We start from the raw sequence: 19,260 nt of genomic DNA on the forward strand, positions 1-19,260 counted from the left end.
AAGTCCTGTTCAGGGAGGAACGAGAAGTGTGGACACCTGCCTGAAGCTTCCCAGGCTTTGAAAAGAGATGCAGGCACAGCAGCTGGTCTTCAAGAACACAGAGGTGAGGCATACATGTCTCTGCAAAGCAGTCAGCCTCTGCGGGCTACTGCCGAAAGAGCTGTGGCTGGGAGGCAGCAGTAGGTGCCTGCCCCATGCTAGTGCCTTCTGGAGCCTGCTGCTTCTTCTCTGTGCCTGTGCTCTGAGCTTCATCAGGGATTTTTCCCTTTGAAAACCAATCACACTGCCTTTGCTCTGCATCAAGGCAGAGTGGAGAGTTAAAAGCCATTTCTAGAGTGGGAAGGTTGAAGAAAGAATCATTAGGGCCCAAACTAGGCTCATGAATGCCTCAGGTAGAGACCAAGACATATACTCTTTTCTGCCTGTACCAACATTTGTTGATTTTCACCATTGCTTCCCATGACATCAGGCTCAGGCAGTTGCCTTTTTGCTCATAGGAGATGAAGAACAAAAATCTTCTCCCAAAGAGAGGAAAATAAAAGGAGTTTGGCAAAAGCTGTTCCTGTCCTTCCAGTTCAACCTTTTTTATACTCCTCATCCTGTGAATATAAACTCACCTGTTGTTCCAGAGCTTTTCAGATATCTACGGGCATTTGAAACAGGCTGATTGGTTTGCCCTGATAAGTGGAATCCACCTTCATGTTGGATGCCTGAGAGTCTGAATTTCATTCTTGCCCTAATTGGAACAATACATTCCGGGATGGACCAAGACGCGGGACATAGTCAAACAATCATGCTTCTTGGCTTCCAGTATTTCTTCAGTCTCACCCCATGGCTAAGAGCAGAAATAGATGTGTTACAAGTACAGTAAAAAATCCAAAATAAGCATATGTTTCACCACACCAGTACATTTGTAACACCCTGTACAAACTGTGCTCACAATGGTTGCTGAACAAAATTGATGTTAAAAAGTACAATGGGAACTATCAACTTACATGTAGCTTCTGCTCTACCAGCTCCCAAGAATGAATCTCCCAGGCAGCCAGAGGCCTTGGCAGTTTGCAGTTCATGTGCATGTTGTGCTCTACAGCTTCCAGAAGAAACAAGAGCTTAGCAGTTGTGACAGCTGGCTACTTCAACTTTTCACATCTTCAGGGTATGAGGGTTTTTACAATTGATTTTGTTTTTTTTCACTTTCAGAGTAAAATTTTGACCCCAGGAAACTCAATAGAAAGTTCCCATTGATTTTAGCTAAGTTAGGATGTCAACTTAGTATTGCAAAATGGAGAAGCAAAGCAAAGGCTTTAGAGACAAGTAACATCTTTTATTACAGTAACTGACATGGAAATAACAGGTAAGCCTTTGGGCGCGCAAGCTTTATAGTTCATATTGCATTAGGTTAAATATTCATCTGAAGTTAAAATATACATGAGTTTAACCTAAACACAGCAGGACTAATATTTTAATGAATACCCAAATTAAGCACACTTTTCAGAATTAATTTTGAAAATGCCACTCATTTCAGGCTTCAATTTTTAGGTTGAAACTGATAAAGCACAAAGCTCCACTACATCTGAAAAGGAAAATAAATAAAACAAAGACCAAAAATACCCTTGGGATTTGCTCTAGGTTATTTTCTTTGCCTAAGCCATCACAGTACAAATTGAAAACCAGCTAATAGATCTCCATGTAGATGAGATAGCAATGGCTCTTTTGCTCTGCTTTGTATTTCAATTCTGATTTTCCATGTTTATTGCAAGCAGGTAGAAGCAAAGACTGTGAGTTCAGATGTCTGGCTGCATTCAAATTTTTTGAGTTTGAATTCCAGTGAGAAGAAAAGGAGCAGAGAAAAACAAGGATAAATACATCATCAAATCTGAAATAAAACTTTGAAAAACTTATCATGGTTGCTAAGTAACAAAAGCATACTTAACCTTTGCTAATGATTAACAAACCTCAAATTCACATAAGCCAGGAAACAAGTAGCAAAGGAGGTTTTTTTGTTCTTTTGTTTTGGGAGTTTTCCAGGTTGCTTACAGTTTTGCTCTTCTAAAATTTGTAAGGAGATAAGAGGGAGGAAATTACCCATATTACTGAACTAAAGAAGGCGTTGTTACCCTGTGAAATACTAGCATATGATATTTGTGTTCTGAAGATATCTTTTTTCCCCTGAATGAAACTCACCCTGAAACAAGATCTGAGACTGAATACACCTTCAGGCTACAGACTGTTTTTTCAAGGTTTGTGTCACCTACTCATCTTTGCAGACATTGCATAACCTTCACTTTGACTGCTAAAAGTCAATTGATGATAAGAATCTTCACTGAATATATTCACTGTCAGGCCTTTATCCTTTTTCTCTCAGCATAGGTAATCACAGATATTGCCTAAACACTGTTATTTCTGTCCTTGAAAATGTCTTATTGCATCCACTAAAGTTAAACCCAGCCTATCTATCTTGTCTACCTATCTCTAACTTCATTTATAAAGCTTTTATCACCACGTTTTGCTAGATTTCTTGCAAACTTCCCACAGAGTAGTATATATGGGATCAAATTAATTTCGCTCCAAGGGTCAATCTGTTAGATAACCTAAGGTTGTACAGTGAGGTACAAGAATCCGGACATGAAAAATGCATTCCAGATATACATGAGACCACAGTTCAATCCACAGCTGTCAGTGCCTCAAAAGCATGTTACTTCCCAAGCAGCTTTTGCCTATAAAAATATCAGGAAATCAGACTTTATGACAATCTGTCTTCTTGCCTAGCTAATGAAGCCTAGCTAGATCAGTTTAGATTTATCCTGTATTTATAGCTTCTCTAAGTCTGTTGTGTGTATCTGCCTGTTTGAGAATGGAAGCAACAACCTGCAGTTATGAGAGTAATGAGTTTGTGTCTGACTGATTGCAAGATCCTTGATCTCTGTGCATTTCTGTTGTGTGATTCAGTTTCTGCATCTAGTGAGATCTTTTGTTGTTATTTTCTACTCTGCTTTCCCTTTCTGTCTTTCATTAGCAGGCAGTACATCCTCACAAGGTACATTGACAGCATGTAAAGAATTGGTGTCTGTTACCATCACACAGTCTTTTTTTGGACAATCAAAGACAGCAGAGTAGGACAGAGCTTTTATTATCTCCAGCTCAGAATAGGATGTCAAACACCTGTGTACTGGAAAACAAGATGATAGTCAATAAAACCGGTTGGGTATTTTGGGGTTGATGTGCTTTGTTCACAGAAAATTAACAATTTGTTGAAAGACTGCATTGACATTTTTTTGATCCAGTTTCTTTTATCAAAATACAAATTCTGGTTCCTCGGTTTGGAATTATATTTAGCTTCATAATTCAAGCTAACAAGAGAGATGTTAAAAATGAACCAATATCTGAAAAAATTCAGAGTCGGTTAGAACATTATATTCTGATTGATTGTCACAAACAAGCTAACACAATCATTATTGTGCTGAAAACTTTCACAATGTCAACTGCCTATCCTGAGGTTGTAAAAGAAATTCTTTTGTTATCACAAAAACATTTTGGGGATGAAGAAGCTTACTTCCTGGAAAAGCTGAAAGAAAAGTCTGGCAGAAAAATAAGCCAAAGGACAAACAGACTAAAAGTGGGAATTCCAGACAGATCACTCATACCTTTACAGTTTAAGTCTTTATCAGTTCTAAATTTAAAAGCTTATACTAGTGCATGCAGATTTAAACCACCCATGGACTAAGATACTAAAAATTCATCCCCCCCACTGATCTTCAGAAGACCCTGTGAGGATCTAGATTTGCACATACTGTGTATCAGAGACCCAGATGTAAAAAGCAGTTTTCACAAATCTGTTCAATAGAGTTAAAGTTTATTTCATTTATTTGTGGCATCTCTAAGTTAGAAGCCTAAGACCTAGCTGATTTTGTGCTCTGCTTCTAACTGAGGCATAAAAAGAGGTAGTTCCCATTGATAGTTTATCAGGTTCATGCTAGAGATGTATCTTATTCTGCATGCGTATTTTCCCATGTAGATGGTTAAGGAAGCCTTGAACACCTAGCTTAGACTTAGAGATCTAAGGTTTGGGCATCTAAGTAAGACCAGGTGATTTCTTAAGCTTGCTTGTTTTAATTTGAGAACATATATGACCAAGCAGAAGATGCAGTTCTCAGTTTGTCATGGTGGTTCTTAACATCCCTCCCTCGTGTACACGCTTTACTCATGGTACTGGCTAAACACAGCTGTGTATACTACTCTGGAGAAATTATTAGATCCTTATGTAGCTCTAGATATGGTGACAAATGCCAAGAGTTTTATTAGAACTTCCAATGTGCTAAAATACTTCCAATGTAAACAAACTGAATATCCCCCAGGATTATGGATGCTGTCATAACAGCTTAGAAGCTATTCCCATGCTTCATAATGCTGCTTTTTTAAAAGCACTAAACATCAAATTGATTTTAACTGCCAAGATCCAAAATCAAGGAGAGAATTATACCTCAGATTCACGTCAAATAAATATTTTTTGAGGTTTAGAAATTCAGAGAAAAATTGAACCCGTTAAATACATGTTCCTTACTGATATTTACTGTTAAGAGCTCATATGAAACAGGAGAAAAAATTGTCAACATCTTTACTGTGTTAATAAGGTAGGCAGAATTATCAAGGCTGATGAAATTAGGGAACAGACTCTGCTACAAACAATAAAAACATTTTCACCGGGTTTTCTTTTTACTGTGAAAACACACAAAACTAACCAATGCACTGGAAAATGAAAGAACTGATTGGCTGGAGGAAACATGATGCATCAGTGGATGAATACTCCAGACATAATACTTTGTATATTTGCAAGCTAAAAGGACACATCTGAAGAGAAATTTCAGACAGCTAAAATTTCATGCAAATAAGCCACCAGGCTGAAAGGCTTTCTGCAAAACATTTCTGTAGGAAAAATTATCAGTGCCATGGCTAAGATATCTAGCTTTGTGCTACCAAAAGATTAATCCTACAAAACTGCTAAATAAAGCATGGCTTCTCGTAGATGTGATACAGAAGACATGCTTACTGATCTACACTTCTGAGATTTTATGTCTATTATACTAGAAGCCTTAAATTTGTTACAGAGCTGGAAATTTTTGGGGGGGCTTGTACTGTGTAAGCTAAAGGGAAAATGATGGGGGAGAGTCAGACTCAGCAGTCTGATTGGTCCTCTACAGACTACATTTCTGAGCATGAATTATACCTTGTTGCCCCCTTTTTGCCTGCCTCCTACACATACACATGTCACACAAATACCTGCCTTGCTGCTGATCATTTCTGAATTTATATCAACTGCCTTAAAGTAATTTACATTTTCAAGGAGCAGTTACTCTTAATATTGAAAGAGACTAGAAGCTTAGTTTTCCAGTCGAGCTCCTTCTTTTCCCTTGCAGCATCTTCAACAGGAGGCAGAATCCCCTGCTCTGGCACAGTTCAAAGTCTAGCTCTGCAGTTACACTTGGAATTTGAATGGTCTCATATGGCAGTCTATAGGTGAAACTCATTTTTATTCTTATGAACAGTTTATTTTTCGATATTCTGTTTGAAATTTTGCATCAGCTGCCTATGTTCCTCGTTAAAAGATGAATGTGCTTTCAAGAACCATTGGCAGAACTCTAGGCATTATAAAAAAAAAAAAAGCAAGGAAAGCCTCTTAGAAAACAGTAGAAAAGGTTTATTATCCTGAGGAAATATGAGCCAAAATCCTGGGTCAGAGTGGACTGAGTATTTGATGTACACTAGGAACTGTGTGTTCACAGACCTGACAAAGAACAGACACCGAGTGATATTTTCATGCCTGACAGAAAATAAACAACCCTTTATTTACAGAAGTTTAACTCTTCCATGGGAAGACTTAACCACCCTCCTACTTAGCTATGTGCAGTACTCCAGAGCCAATTCTTTTTTCTGCATGAAAATTCACATGTGCCTGCACAAAGGAAAGCTCCCCATGATCAGATGTCTCCTCTAAAATCTGATATCCCTGCTGAAGCATCATGACTACTGGACAGCTCAGAGTCCAAAAAGGGATAGACAGGCTGATTTAATAATTTGCCTGTCAGAAGAGAAAATGAGTTCGCAGTTCCATTGCATTAGCATTTCAAAGACAGTGTGTCCAGCATAAGTAGTTTTAAAAATAATAATTCTGTTTCTTCCCAGATGCAGAATCCAGCTGTTTGGTTGAAACTAACACCAAGAGAAAAGCAGAGCGCATCACACATAATCCAAATGGGCTGACACCCCTGATCTCCACTTCAAGGTTTGATACGACAAAAATGTTTGAAATACTATTTGATTTTTGAGATTAATTATTTCAGCAATAGTAACACTTCAAGAGAATCTGAGAAAGCAGTAACAAAACCACAGAGGTTAACCCCCACTCCTGTAGGACAGCGTTCAAAGTGGCCATAAAGCATAATCCAGTATTTAATATCAAATGATCCAAAGTGAGTATCTACTGAATCTAAAATTCACTAAGTGCTTGTATTTTGGCTCTGAAAATTGTCTTGCCTTTGGAAGCTGACCCTCATCTCATGGAGACACAGACAACACAGAGCCCTACAAAGGGCATAGCTGCTATCTCTCAGACTACAGCAAATGGAGAGGTGGCGGTGATTTCTGCAGCTGGATCCTGCCAAGCACCACCATCCAGGAAAGCAAGATCAGGGCTTAATTCCTTTTTTAATTTGATGGAATCCAAATCCCTATCCCCCACAAGAATGCTGCAACCATCAGGTTAAAAAATACTGCCAAGAGGATGGAAGTATCCTATGAGCAGACCCAGGTCATGCTCTTGATAAGGAGAAACAGGAATTCAGATACTGCCTGTGCTTGTTCCTCTACTGATTATCTATAAGCAGCTTCCTTGCAAAGGGAGTTTCCTTATACCTTCTAGGACAGCCAGATGCCTCAAGTCACTCATCACTGAATCATCTTTAGAAGGGAACTTAACTCTTTTCCAAGACTATATTACAAGGAATATAGTGGCCCTAGTCTGACCCTCCAAATTATCCTAATGGGGTTAGTGCCTAATTTCATAATGCTGCAATATGTGATTTCTCGGGGCTTAAATAGCTTCTTTTCATCGTAACGTTACTGCAAAAGGGCCTTAAGGACTCCTGTAGAATGGAGATAAAACTGTATTCCCTGTAGCTATATGGGAGTTTAGATACTTTTTTTTCTGTGAATATGTCCTTTGGCTTTATGAATGCCTCCACAGGACACAATTTTGTATGAATTACTCTGCATCAAAATCAGAAGGGATTCCAAATAAAAAAGTCTCATTTCTAACCTGAAAGAATGAAAAAATTAGTTTCTCCATTGACTGAAAGGTTACTTACAGTGGGATCTAAGCTTGTTGTTTACTTCTGTAATTGCCATATCATTACTGTCTTATCCTATGTCATATCTGTGGATACTTAGTTAGCACCCTTAGTATTTATGCATATATACAGATTCTTTCATCTTAGGAGGGGGCCTGTTTACACTCTTACATTGATAAACATTTTCTTTTACAAAAAGAATTTCTTGCACTGATTAAGTGCAATTGTTACGGGTTTAGAAACCAAATGCCTCTGCACTGCTGGTATTTTCAGAAATTGGAGACAGATCAAATTCCTGGCAAGTAATTCCAGGCAACACATTTGTGTTACATTTATATTCTGCCATTGGAGTACATGATCTCCACTGTTCACTAAGGCTGACATCTATTTTTTCATGTTGATGATACTTGCTTCACGTCAACACGTAAGACAACTGACGGTAACGAAGCCTGGCCAGCTTTCTACAAATCTCACCTTGCTCATACTAGCTCACTGTATTCCTTTCATCTTGTTAATTTTCTATTGACAAATGTTGTCCTCATTCATGCCAAAAAAAGTCAGTGGAGTTTATTACTTGCATGGGAGAATGAGGTATTATCCTAAATCCTCATTCCTAATATTTAGGAATTACTATACAAAACACTTATGGAAGTTTGTATGTTTGGATTTTATAGAATGTTCTTTGGTGTCATGAACAGGGTGAAAAATTCAAGTTCCATCTCAATGCTGTTAATGGTATGACTGCTGCAGGGTAGGGTCATCAAATTAGTCCAGGTGTATCTATATACACATCAAAAGCAAAGGAGTCATAGAGGCAGTAAACAAAGCCTATAGCTTAGTTAAGAAATTAAAGCAGTTGTACAGAGTTTGGATATATCAGAGCTGTTAGTTCAGGTGCGTATAACACATCTCCCATTGCATGGATGTAGCCAAAGAACAAGGCTGAGAGTAGCATCTTTCTGGCAGAGTAGCAAGTTGCATCTCATGTAACTTTTGCTGGAACACCCAAAAAGCTTCTTGTAAGCACTTTGATTCAAGCAATTAGTTTAAATTTAATTTAAGCACTGTTAATTCAACCCCAATTAACCTGAAAAAAGTTGGGGGTTATTCCAGCTTCTGCAATGTGGCTTTGGAGAAATCAGCTTCACTTCCCTAGGTCTCTCCTTTCTATAAAATAGAATAATAAGAGCTATCTAAAGTAATCCAAGACCTAAGAAGGAAAGGAAGTATAGGAAAAAAAGAGTGTTATTTCACCTTACCTAGACTATATCTCTTCCTCCAAACAGTATTTTATGCTAAACAAAAGAAATTCATCAGAAGTTCAGCATTATTCTTGGCCCATCATGTTTCTATGGTTACAGAGCCTGTGTTTTTCATCTGTAGAAACTAGCAAGAATTTTTTCATTTTAAAAGACTACATGCGCTGTCTCTCTGACCCCCGCTTATCAAGGGCTGGTTATTCTCATTTTGCCAGCCTCATCCAGCCCTGCACTGAAAGCATCTCTGAATCAGAACAAAGCATATAAGTACGAAGTAAGCATTGTTTGCAGTAATACCCAGAAATGCCAACACCAAAAAATAGAAATATAGGAAGGATTGTTAAACTTTACCCCTGAAGGCTTATCCAGTCTCTATTTTCCAGCAGATTGGGTAAGCCTTTGCGTGATGGAGGGAACATGATCCTCTTCCTGCCAATGGCTGTGTGGCTTGACATTTCTCTCAAGCCTGCTGTATAGCTCACGTCAGAGATAAGCCACCATGCTTTACCTCAGATCCAGCCCATCTGGATAATTTCTAATGCCATTTGAGTTTCTATATAAAGTGCAATACAGTACATACACAAGCATATATATATACATATATATATACACAGTCTCACTAGGTAAACAATAAGTGTAAATACACACACATGTGCGCCCCTCTACTGTGTGAACCATTGTGAGGCAATACATATCCCTTTTCTCATCCTAGCTATTCCTTTCTATGATGAGAAGGCATGATTATGGATTAAATTTAAGTTTGCCTAAGCACAAGCTCAGAATTCCCTTAACATCCTATTAAAATGAATACTTCTTGTTTTCTCTACCTATGCCCCTCCCCCAAGAAGAAAAGCAACCTTCTCTTCTTAGAAAAGAAGCAAAGCCCATCCCTTCTCAGGGTAATATCAGAATCTGGAGGCTTCTGAGCTGGCTCCCATTTTATTCCCTTCCCAGCCAGTGTATTCCTCATTTGCAGTCTTCTTCAGACATCTGTGGGATTTTATCTGTTGTTGCGACATTAGTGCAAATTACTTCATAAAAACTCAAAGTTAGTTTGGTGCAGTGATCTACTATGACTTCTTCACAGCATGCTTAATGGAGGGGTTTGTGATGACACAGAGAATAACCTGCACTAGTACAGTGCAAGGTGTTCAGTGTGCTCTTGAAAGGCTGATACTGATGCTGGGTGACATATCCATCTCTCTCATGTTTGAGGGGAAAACATGCAAGTTCCCCCTCTGCCAAGCATGACCACTGAGCCCCATCTTACAGGCTTTCCTGTAAGTTCGTTTATCTGGAGTTGTCTGAATGTAAGCTTTGCTTCCATGACCACATCCTTGTAACAGAAACCATGGCAAGGTTTTTTTGGTTTAGAGGGGGATTTGGGTGTTGTTTTGGTTTGTTTTAGTTGTGGGTTTTTTTTTTCCCAGAATTGTTTAGGAGTTTCCACCCTCCTTGTAAAAAAAACCCTTTACCAAAATACTATTTCCCTGATAATTCCCAGTCTTATCCTTCATTTTTTGCTGACCTACTGATAAATCCACAGGAAATGACCAGAGCTTATGGAATCTCCAGGAGTGCCTGAAAGCAGAAGCATAGGAAACAGTATAAAGCAGAATAAGCAAATATCCTCTCAAGCTTCATTAAAGGAAATGGAGATTTCCTGTAGTTCATTTCTCTGTTTAATAACTCTTACTGTACATTTTTTTCCATGAACCAACACAGGCCCACCTTGAACCCATGTCAAACTTCTACAATATCCCAAATCAAGGAGTTCTAGTCTAACTAGACATAGAGTGAAACACCTCTTCTTCTTGTTTGGCTTCATACAAATCTCTACCATTCAATTTCAAAGAGGATTTCTTTAGAATATATCTTCCATGCTATTTTGTGTGAATTCACAGTGAAGCAAAGAGGACTAGTATATCAACAGCTGGCATGCTATTCCAAATAATAAAGGTTCAGCTGAGCAAAGGCTCATGACAACCAGGTTGTCATTCAAGAGACAGATCACCTAAGACTCACAGAAGTATAAGGTGTTGCTCACTTTTTCTTCTAGACTAGGGTTAGATATAGCATAAATATCCAGCTGTGAAAGGAGGTTTACCAGGGGTGACGTTTACCGCAAAGGAGGTTAAGAAGATGAGAGCAGAAGTACCTTGGAGAGATACATGTCACAGCCTGTGCCTTGAAAGCTGCTGGTTCAGTACGGTATCTAAACCAAAATGTTCTACTGATGCTTTACCTTGTGCCCACAAAGCCTTAGAAATACTATCAGGGCCAAACAGCTGCTCAGCCCAGCTCAGAAAGAAGCCAGGACTGAACCTGCTGGATAAGGACTTTTGGGGGGAAGGAAAAGGACTCTTCTCATACAGACTTTCCAGGATGCAGAAGGATCTAATCTGTGTGCTCCAAAGTACCATTTAAATTCGCACTGCTCCCTTCTATACATTTGTGAAAAAGGACAAACAATCACTTTTTTTTTTCCACCAAAACCGCAGCTAAACAACATTTCTAATACTAAATAAAATATTAGAGATTAGTATTTGTCAAAACTGTATCAACACTCAACTTTATTCATAGGTATAATTATAATTAATAATTAATAATTTTGTTTTGCACTGCTTTCTCTTTTAAAATGCATTTTAAATAGTCTGCAGATCAGAGCTAAACTAACAATGTCCAGCAATTTTACGTTGTAGAAGATGAAATATTTCTATAAAATCTGAATAGACTGCAACACCAAGGCCAAAGTGTACTTAAACGGTCACTTTTTTTCTCATTTGGAGTCTTTGAGGAAGGATGGAATTTTTTGAAAAGTTCTTAAAAAAGATCAATGAATAGCATTTTCAGCTGACTGATGTAAACCAGTAGAGGAAAACTACCTTTTGTAGACACCTATTTATACCAGCTGTAAATCTGGGGCCATAGCTTTAGGTCCAGTTATGATTAAAATTTATTTTTATGCCTCAACAAAAGCTTAAATCAGTTTTAATTAAAATCAAAAAATAGTTTGACGATGAAGTGTTTGACAAATTCCTCCTTAATTATCACATTCACCAAATACTAGAGCTAGCTTGTCAGCATTTTGAATTTTCTAAGTGGAAAGAAGGAGAGGAAATAGATAAGATGTCAATTACAGTAAACTGCAATTAAGATTATTGGCAGATGAAGACCCTCAGGGAACTAGAGTCCCACATTGCAGTAAGCTTAATAATTAGATGGCCCAACCTTGCACTAAAGAAGAGAATGAGTCATGTTATACAAGATAAATCAATCATTTAGAATAAAAGTTCTAAAGAAAACAGGACAGAGAAGTAACACACACAAAATCCTCTCAGTTTTTCTTGTCTTCTAAGGAACAAACATTTGTTATCTGATCATAGGTTTCTCGAATACATGCAGAGCAGGGAACTCAGGAGCTCATGGCACACACCAGCCGTGTTCCAGCTGTGTAATGGAGTGAGACCCGGGTGTGCTTCTGTCTGAACAGCATCCAACGAGGGAGTCTGAGCATGCAGTCCCTAAAGAGACTAACTGCTCTGCATCTTAGCTGGGGAGGATCTGCTGGGCAGCCCTATGGGGCTGTTGATGAAACCTACATGTCAGAACTCACCACAGCACACCCCCAGCAGGAAAGCCCAGATGCTGCTTTTTCCTTCAGTCATTAAGCCACAGCAAAAGCAGCCAGCTGACCTGTGTAGATGATCATAACAAAAGAGCCACCTGAGGACTGACACTGAAGACAATATCAGCAAGTAGGAAGGCTTCTGGGATCACTACTCTTTACAGCAAATTAATTAAAAAATTACTGCAGTGGGAGAGAAAAAAACCCGCTGAAGACAGTAACAGTTGTTTAAAAATGTCGTCGATCTTTCCACCAGCCAGCAATCTTGTGCAACAGCACTTGTGTCAAGCGAGAAGCATGAAAACAAGATTGTTTCAGCTCGTACTTCCTCCCACCACATCTCTCTCAAACAATAATGAGGCTGAGGAGAAAGGAAGTTATTGTAGTCTTAACAGCTGTAATAAAACATTCACACCAGCAGATACCATGAGGTTAAACTAGATGAGACAACTCAGTACTGCAAACAGCATTTCTGTCCTTAACTGTGCAACCACCACTGAGGCTTTGCCATGAGAGAGATGCTGCACTGCCTCTGCATTTCTTATTCTGAAAGGGGTGCACAAAAGGGAGCTCTTCCCATTTTCCTCCCCATTAGCACTGCCTAAGGGGTTGTATAACTCAGAAATACTCATACAACAACCGCATTCTCCCTCTTCTCTCAGCTTGGAGCCCCATCAAGCTGAGCTGTAATACGTTTTTATTCACTAAAGTCTCTTTTAAATCTAAGTAATCTGTTCCTTTCAGTATTCAGAGTCCCATCTGCTTACTCAAGAGACAGGAGGAAATTGTCATTCCTTTAGTCAGCAATAAAGCACAGCAGTTTTCAGAGAGTATCAGTGTGGATTTATCATGACTTCTGCATTATCCTATGTTAGCTAAGTTCCCTATAGGAAAAGAAATTCTGCCCTCAAGTTTTCCACTGACAACACTGTGGTGACAGGGACCATACAAGCAAGTAGCTTTTACAGACAGCTTGATAGACCATACAGATAAACTAGAAGAGATATAAGTTCACATTGTCTTTTGCATTAGTAAAACTTGTCACTGAATTCAACTAGCAGAAAATATATTTTTAGTGAAACTGACACTGGAAAGAATAGAGCTCAAATTCCAGAAGTTTGTTTCACAGAGACAAGAGTGCCACCATGTCATTTCTCCAGGCTACTTGAAAGAATACAAAGCGTAGCACCCTGTGCATAGAAAGAATAAGAAAACCTGGTAATTATTCCTAATAGCCATCAAGGATGACAGCTGCTTTTTTGCATACCAGGCACACTGTGACTTCCAGCATCCACTGCAGATAATGGGATTGTGCAGGAAACATCTGCATCCCAGTGACTGGTCTTGGGCTTCAGGCTGGAAAGGTAACCAGGAGCCATCATGCCTTATCAGAAGGTGGCACTTACGCTGCAGTTTCATACTCTACTGAAAAACATCAGTTCACCAAGTACAGCAGGACACAGCACCCTTATTCATACCACATGCAGTGGTTGGATGGGTTCCAGTGTTAGAGCAGAATGGGAGAACAGACTTAGAGCTCGAGCTGCTTCAGGAAACAACTACTGCTTTGAAAGCTTTTCATTTTGAAAGAATTGTTATAGGTCTATCCAGATAATGAATATTGGTAAAAAAACTCTTGGGTAACTTTCCTTTTTCTTTTTTAAATTTTTCTTTTTACAAAAATTTATGACATTACTTCTTCAAGTTGCTCAAAGCCCCATCCAGCCTGGCCTTGAAAACTTCCAGAATGGGGCAACCAAAACTTCTCCAAGAAACACGTTCCAGTGTCTCACCGCCTTTGTAGTGAAGAATCTTTCCCTAAAACCTAATCTAAATCCACCCTCTTTCAGTTTAAAGCCATTCCCTCTTGTCTTATCCTTACATGCCCTTGTGAAAAGTCCCTCTCCAGATTTTTTGTGGGCCCCCTTTAGATACTAGAAGGCTTCTGTAACATGTCTCCAGAGCCTTCTCTTCTCCAGGCTGAACAAACCCAACTCTCTCAACCTGTCTTCACAGGAGAGGTGCTCCAGCCCTCTGAGCACCTACATGGTCTGCTCTGCACTTGCTCAAGCAAGTCCACGTCCTTCTTGTGTTGTGGCCCCAGAGCTGAAAGCAGAACTTCAGGTGGGGTCTCACCAGAGCAGAGTAGAGGGAAAGAATCACCTCCCTTGAGCTGCTGGCCATGCTGCTTTTGATGCAGCCCAGGACACAGTCAACTTTCTGGGCTGGCTTGTCAGTCAACACCCCCGAGTCGTTCTCCTCAGGGCTGCTCCCAATCACTGTGGTGAGGAATACTTTCTGTTTAACCAATGATAGAGCACATGAAAGCATTGTAGCGGATTTTCCTTTATTTGAAATCCTTACATCTGAATTATCTTTCCAAAAGACACACTGCAGCTTAAATGGAAAATAATTGATTCAGTGCAAAAATTACTGGCTTAATTTTTAAATTTGCATATGTTCTATTAAGTTAGATGGTTAAATTACTTGATAATCTTTTAATTAAATATTAACATAGAAATAGACATAGGAAATAGAAAACTGTTTATTTTGGTGAAATCAAAATGAATAAAGTGATGCAGACAACAGAAAAGGAATTAGTGGCAATATTTAAAGATTTTACTCATTTTAGTTCTGATCAAAAGTTTTTTGAGTCCTGAATTACTTTATGCTTCCAGTTATTTTTCATAACTCCTGTTGTGCATGACATCAAGAAAATCTGCATCTAAACTGTAAATTACAAACATCAAAAAAAATACTGCAGTTGAAAGTTTGCTCCATAAGTATCGACAGAATTTTACAGTCATTTACAAGTCAGGGAGTCACCAGGGTAAAGCACTTAGAGAATCAAACTTAGATTTAGGCTAACTAATTAGGTTAACCAACTAGTTCACAGCATTATTTAGATATCTGCATTACCTGCTCGAGTTCTTTGCTGTTTTCTCTTGGTGAATTACCTAGACTGCCAACTGCTAATTTAGGTCCCCAAACTGAGCTTTTGTGTCCCCATGTTGAGAAGACAAAAAAAATACCCTCTGAAAAAGACTTGGAAAGGAAGGGAGTAAAAAGAAGATTAAAGAGGTTTTGCAGTAAGCTGGGAAAGAGATTTTCTGCAGTGTTTCAGAAAAACAGGATCAAATTTTGTGCTTAACTTCAGGGAGGAAAAGCAAACAAATTTTGAAGAAACAATAGGTGTGTTTGAAAAGAGATATAGAGGTTTCAAAAGTCCTTTTAAAGGTATATATATGCAATTACATGAGGTTTGTTATTTTATCCCTACCTGTATCACAAACAAAATATTATCTTTGCCACCAGCTACCACTCCTGAAAGCTCATTCTTCAAGAAGTGCTTAGAACCGTAGAATGATCTAGGTTGGAAGATACTTTAGAATGATCTAGGTTGGAAGATACCTGTAAGTCTAACTGTTAACCTAGCACTGCCAGGTCTACCACCTCTCTTCAGTCAATGCATGTGCAGCCGAGAACTGAACAGTGTCTAAAACATCCTTATATGTTCTCCTTCCTGAAGGTACTGTACCTTTTTACTAGTCCTTGCTGACCCACTCTGTGATCTGATCTTGTAACAGTCCAATGAAGCCTCCTCTGCGAGGCAGGAAGACTATCCTCTCCGTGGCTGCGGAGCTGAAAACCAGAAACTCTGCATGGCAGCCTCCCTCCTGTGCATTTTTCTACTTGTTCATATTGTCTTCAGTATCAGTCTGCCCCAGTGTTCTGTCTGTAATAAGTGCAGTGTCCAAACAGCTCCTGAGATTTACACTGAGAGCATATGCTGCCCCAGGATTTGACCGATACATTTTGTGTGGCTTTCAAACAGGCATGACTCCCGGTTGTGATAGTAGAAAAGCAGTTATCATGCTAACAAATGCAATATGGAGGGAGCTTCTAGTGCTGCTGTTGAAATGCTCTCTTTTATAAAGCGTATTCCATCCACATCCTTATCTTAATAGAACTCAGATAAAATTGAATGCCTCTCAAACTGACTCTTTGAATCCCTCTCAATTCATACTCTCTTCTTTAGTCATGGTTGTCAGATCCGTGTTAAGTGTATAGTCACAGTTTACAGATGGCAACTTAGCCTGTTTTTCTTTTCTTTTTTTCTTCTTTCCCAGAATACAATGACACCCTACTTGGCCTGTCTAATGCATATAGCTGTATAACACAGCTTTACAGTTTTATGCATAGCTGAACTTTGTTGGCCTGCATCTGCCATTAAACTGTTTGTACAATTCTGTTACCTCAAATATAAACATAAAAGAACATATTTAAAATAGTAGTTAGGCAAAATTTAATAAAATATGTTAGAAACCATTTATTTATATCTGAGCTATAATGAAAGCACATTGCAGAGGTTATCTTGAAAACATGGGTAACCAGATATTTAAATTATACTAATTTCTAAGACAGTTCATATGTTTTTTTCACACCTGTGATCAGAGGGTGTAAATAACTTCATTGTAATTGTACATTTACCCTTCATACAACTTTGGGGGGGGGGGTTAATATACCATTTATTTATGCAATATGTACTTATATCATTTGTGAAAAGTTTGCTCCTACATTTTTCAGCTACTTCTCTGGACCTTTCAAATCTTTTTAATTTGGTTTCTTCTAGGTCAAGCATTGAAAGACCTGGTCTGGAGAAACCAAAATCAAGTTGAATATAAGTAAGAGATGACAAAAGTTCAGCAGCATCCCATTCACATGAAAAGTATTTGCTTCTGGCCCCTGTTTGAATCTTGGCATTTCTGAAAACTACTCACCAGTCCAGAAATGCAAGACACAGAGAGGAGCAATACAGAGAATGGAGGTTTTTGCAAAAGCCCAGAGAAACAGGCAACCCACTGGCACAAATGCAGGTGCAGCTCCAGGAGGAAAGCAATCTTTATGCCTAGCAGGGCTGGTGTAACCAGATCCTGCTGGTAGACATCTGTCAAGCATTGCCACAAGTCACATCAGCTTAGGCCACCCTCAACACCACCACTGAATATGCCTAATTCATTCTTTTATGTATCCTCAGTGGCAGATAAGAGAACTGGAAATGCTGGTAATGCTTGTTTTCTTCACGTTTTCCCTCTGACATTCACCACTAAGTATTCCTGTTTGGAATTCAGCTGGTACCATCCCTTTTCAAGAATCCATCCAAGAACCCATCCTCTTCTTTCCTTTCTCTTTTTTTTTTTTTTTTAATTTAGTTTTTCATTCTGAATTTTGGTAGTGAAACAAAAACCACACTTGGCAATTCCTCCGTGGGTTCTTCTTTCAAGTAGAATTTGTGAAGCCCTGCCCTTGGCAGTAAGTGCTTTCCCAGCTCCAACAAAGACTCTACCAAACAGCACTACTTATATGTGTGACAGCATATCACTGTCCTAAGAGAAATCAGGAACATGGGGAAAGTTACAGAGTTTAGCACTAGGACTTGGGTGAATATTCAGCTTAACTGTCTATCCCAAGTTCTCACTGCAATAACTAGAAAAGGCTTCCAAGTGTAATGAAAAAGAAATGCATGTATATGGTTTTCTGGCAAATGTCTGGCAATCTCACTTCAATACTCACTTCAAGTATCATTGTTTCTTTCTTTCACTTTTCTGTGTTGCTGTTGCTGCTTGTAGCAGATGGCTAGTTTATATCTTTTGCCCTTTGCACAGGATTTTTTGTTGTTATTGTAGTTTGACGAAATAACCGGCATTCAACAGCACTTTAAATTTAACTGCTGCACTTTGGGGGAGATGGGTGAAAAAAAATGTTTATAGAAGCAAAGTGTCTGGTGACAGGCACATTTAAAATGAGGAACATGTACGAGGCAATTTGTGAAGGATGTTCAGAACAATGGATTGAAAAAAGCTGCTGTTTACAAATGGCTATTTACATAATCTGCCATTTCTGTTATCTACAACATTATGCACAACGAAATTACTGTGAGCAAATGAAATTTAAATGTCACTATATGAACTAATCTTAGCCAAAGGATAAGAAATTTAAATTAGCTCATAGTTAAAGCAGCTTGCATGACAAACTTAGAAGATGAAGTAATCTTTTCAGCAGGAGAAGGATGGTGGCTCAGCCCTGATCTTTGCTCAGCTGGTAATTTGTCTGCCCCCCTGTATTTTGAAGGCGAGAGGTATCATTCTTAGGAAGTAGCGCATCAGATTGCCAAAATGTCTTTCTTTTCACAGGGGGGACCCACCTGCAGGTCACCTTATGCTTTAGTTTGAACTTCGGAACAAAGAGGATGCTCTTCTTTCACTGAGCAATAATTGATGGTCACATCTGAGGCAACTAACCAAGAATGAATAAAAAGTTGAGCATTATGGGTTCCGTTCTTGTAAGTGTCTTCTGGCCCTGATTCAGCAAAGCGTTTCAAGCTGTGCTAAATGGTAAGCATGTGAGTACTCCCACTGAAATTCAGAAGTACTTCATGCTCTTTAAAATAACCATGTGGATTAAAGCAAGAATGAGCACAAGTTTGTGGGAACAAGCCTGTGTTTTGTCCTGTTGATAACAAAGCGCTTGCTCAGCACTGTATATCCCAGCATGCTTCCTGAATGAACTAACACCTGAGCAGCCATCAGCAGTCTTTGCAGCAGAAGCAATTTTTAATGAAACATGGTGGGGAGCCCTGCCATGAGTAAACCACAACCCCCATCTACGGAGGGTTGTGTGGGGCACAGGGAAATAGGATGGTGCTGAATGGTTCCTATCTTATCAGCGCATGTTTTCTAGCTGGCAGGGGCAGTCCACTGCATCAGCTGTCCCTAGTTCACGCTGGGCACCCTGAAAGATCTTGCTTCATCTCCAGTGTTATTACCAATATGAAGACACTCTGTGACTCTCTCCTCTGGCATCACACCAGAGGTGAACTTGCTCAGCAGTCCTCAGGGCTCCTGCAAGCAATAAAGTCCCTTCCTCATGTCCACTGTGGCCTTAATGGCTGAGGAACTCAAGAGGAAGACCTGGCTCTTAGGCTACATCTTCTGCTTGTGGACACAGCAGTCATTGCAGAAGCACATGG

The 19,260-nt window shown here is 39.2% G+C and overlaps 1 long non-coding RNA gene across 1 annotated transcript; it reads left to right on the top strand.

Moving 5' to 3' along the window:
- LOC133276371 (uncharacterized) lies at positions 1-18,886 on the top strand. The gene is made up of 3 exons (XR_009745851.1): positions 1-103; positions 16,864-17,295; positions 18,425-18,886. It is a non-coding gene; the product is annotated as an uncharacterized LOC133276371 (long non-coding RNA).
- The last annotated feature ends 374 nt before the right edge of the window (positions 18,887-19,260 follow it).

Source organism: Pezoporus flaviventris, unplaced genomic scaffold (assembly GCF_033815535.1).
Source record: "Pezoporus flaviventris isolate CSIRO_AGI_PZ_B2104156 unplaced genomic scaffold, CSIRO_AGI_Pfla_v1 ptg000045l, whole genome shotgun sequence".
Classification (NCBI taxonomy): domain Eukaryota; kingdom Metazoa; phylum Chordata; class Aves; order Psittaciformes; family Psittacidae; genus Pezoporus; species Pezoporus flaviventris.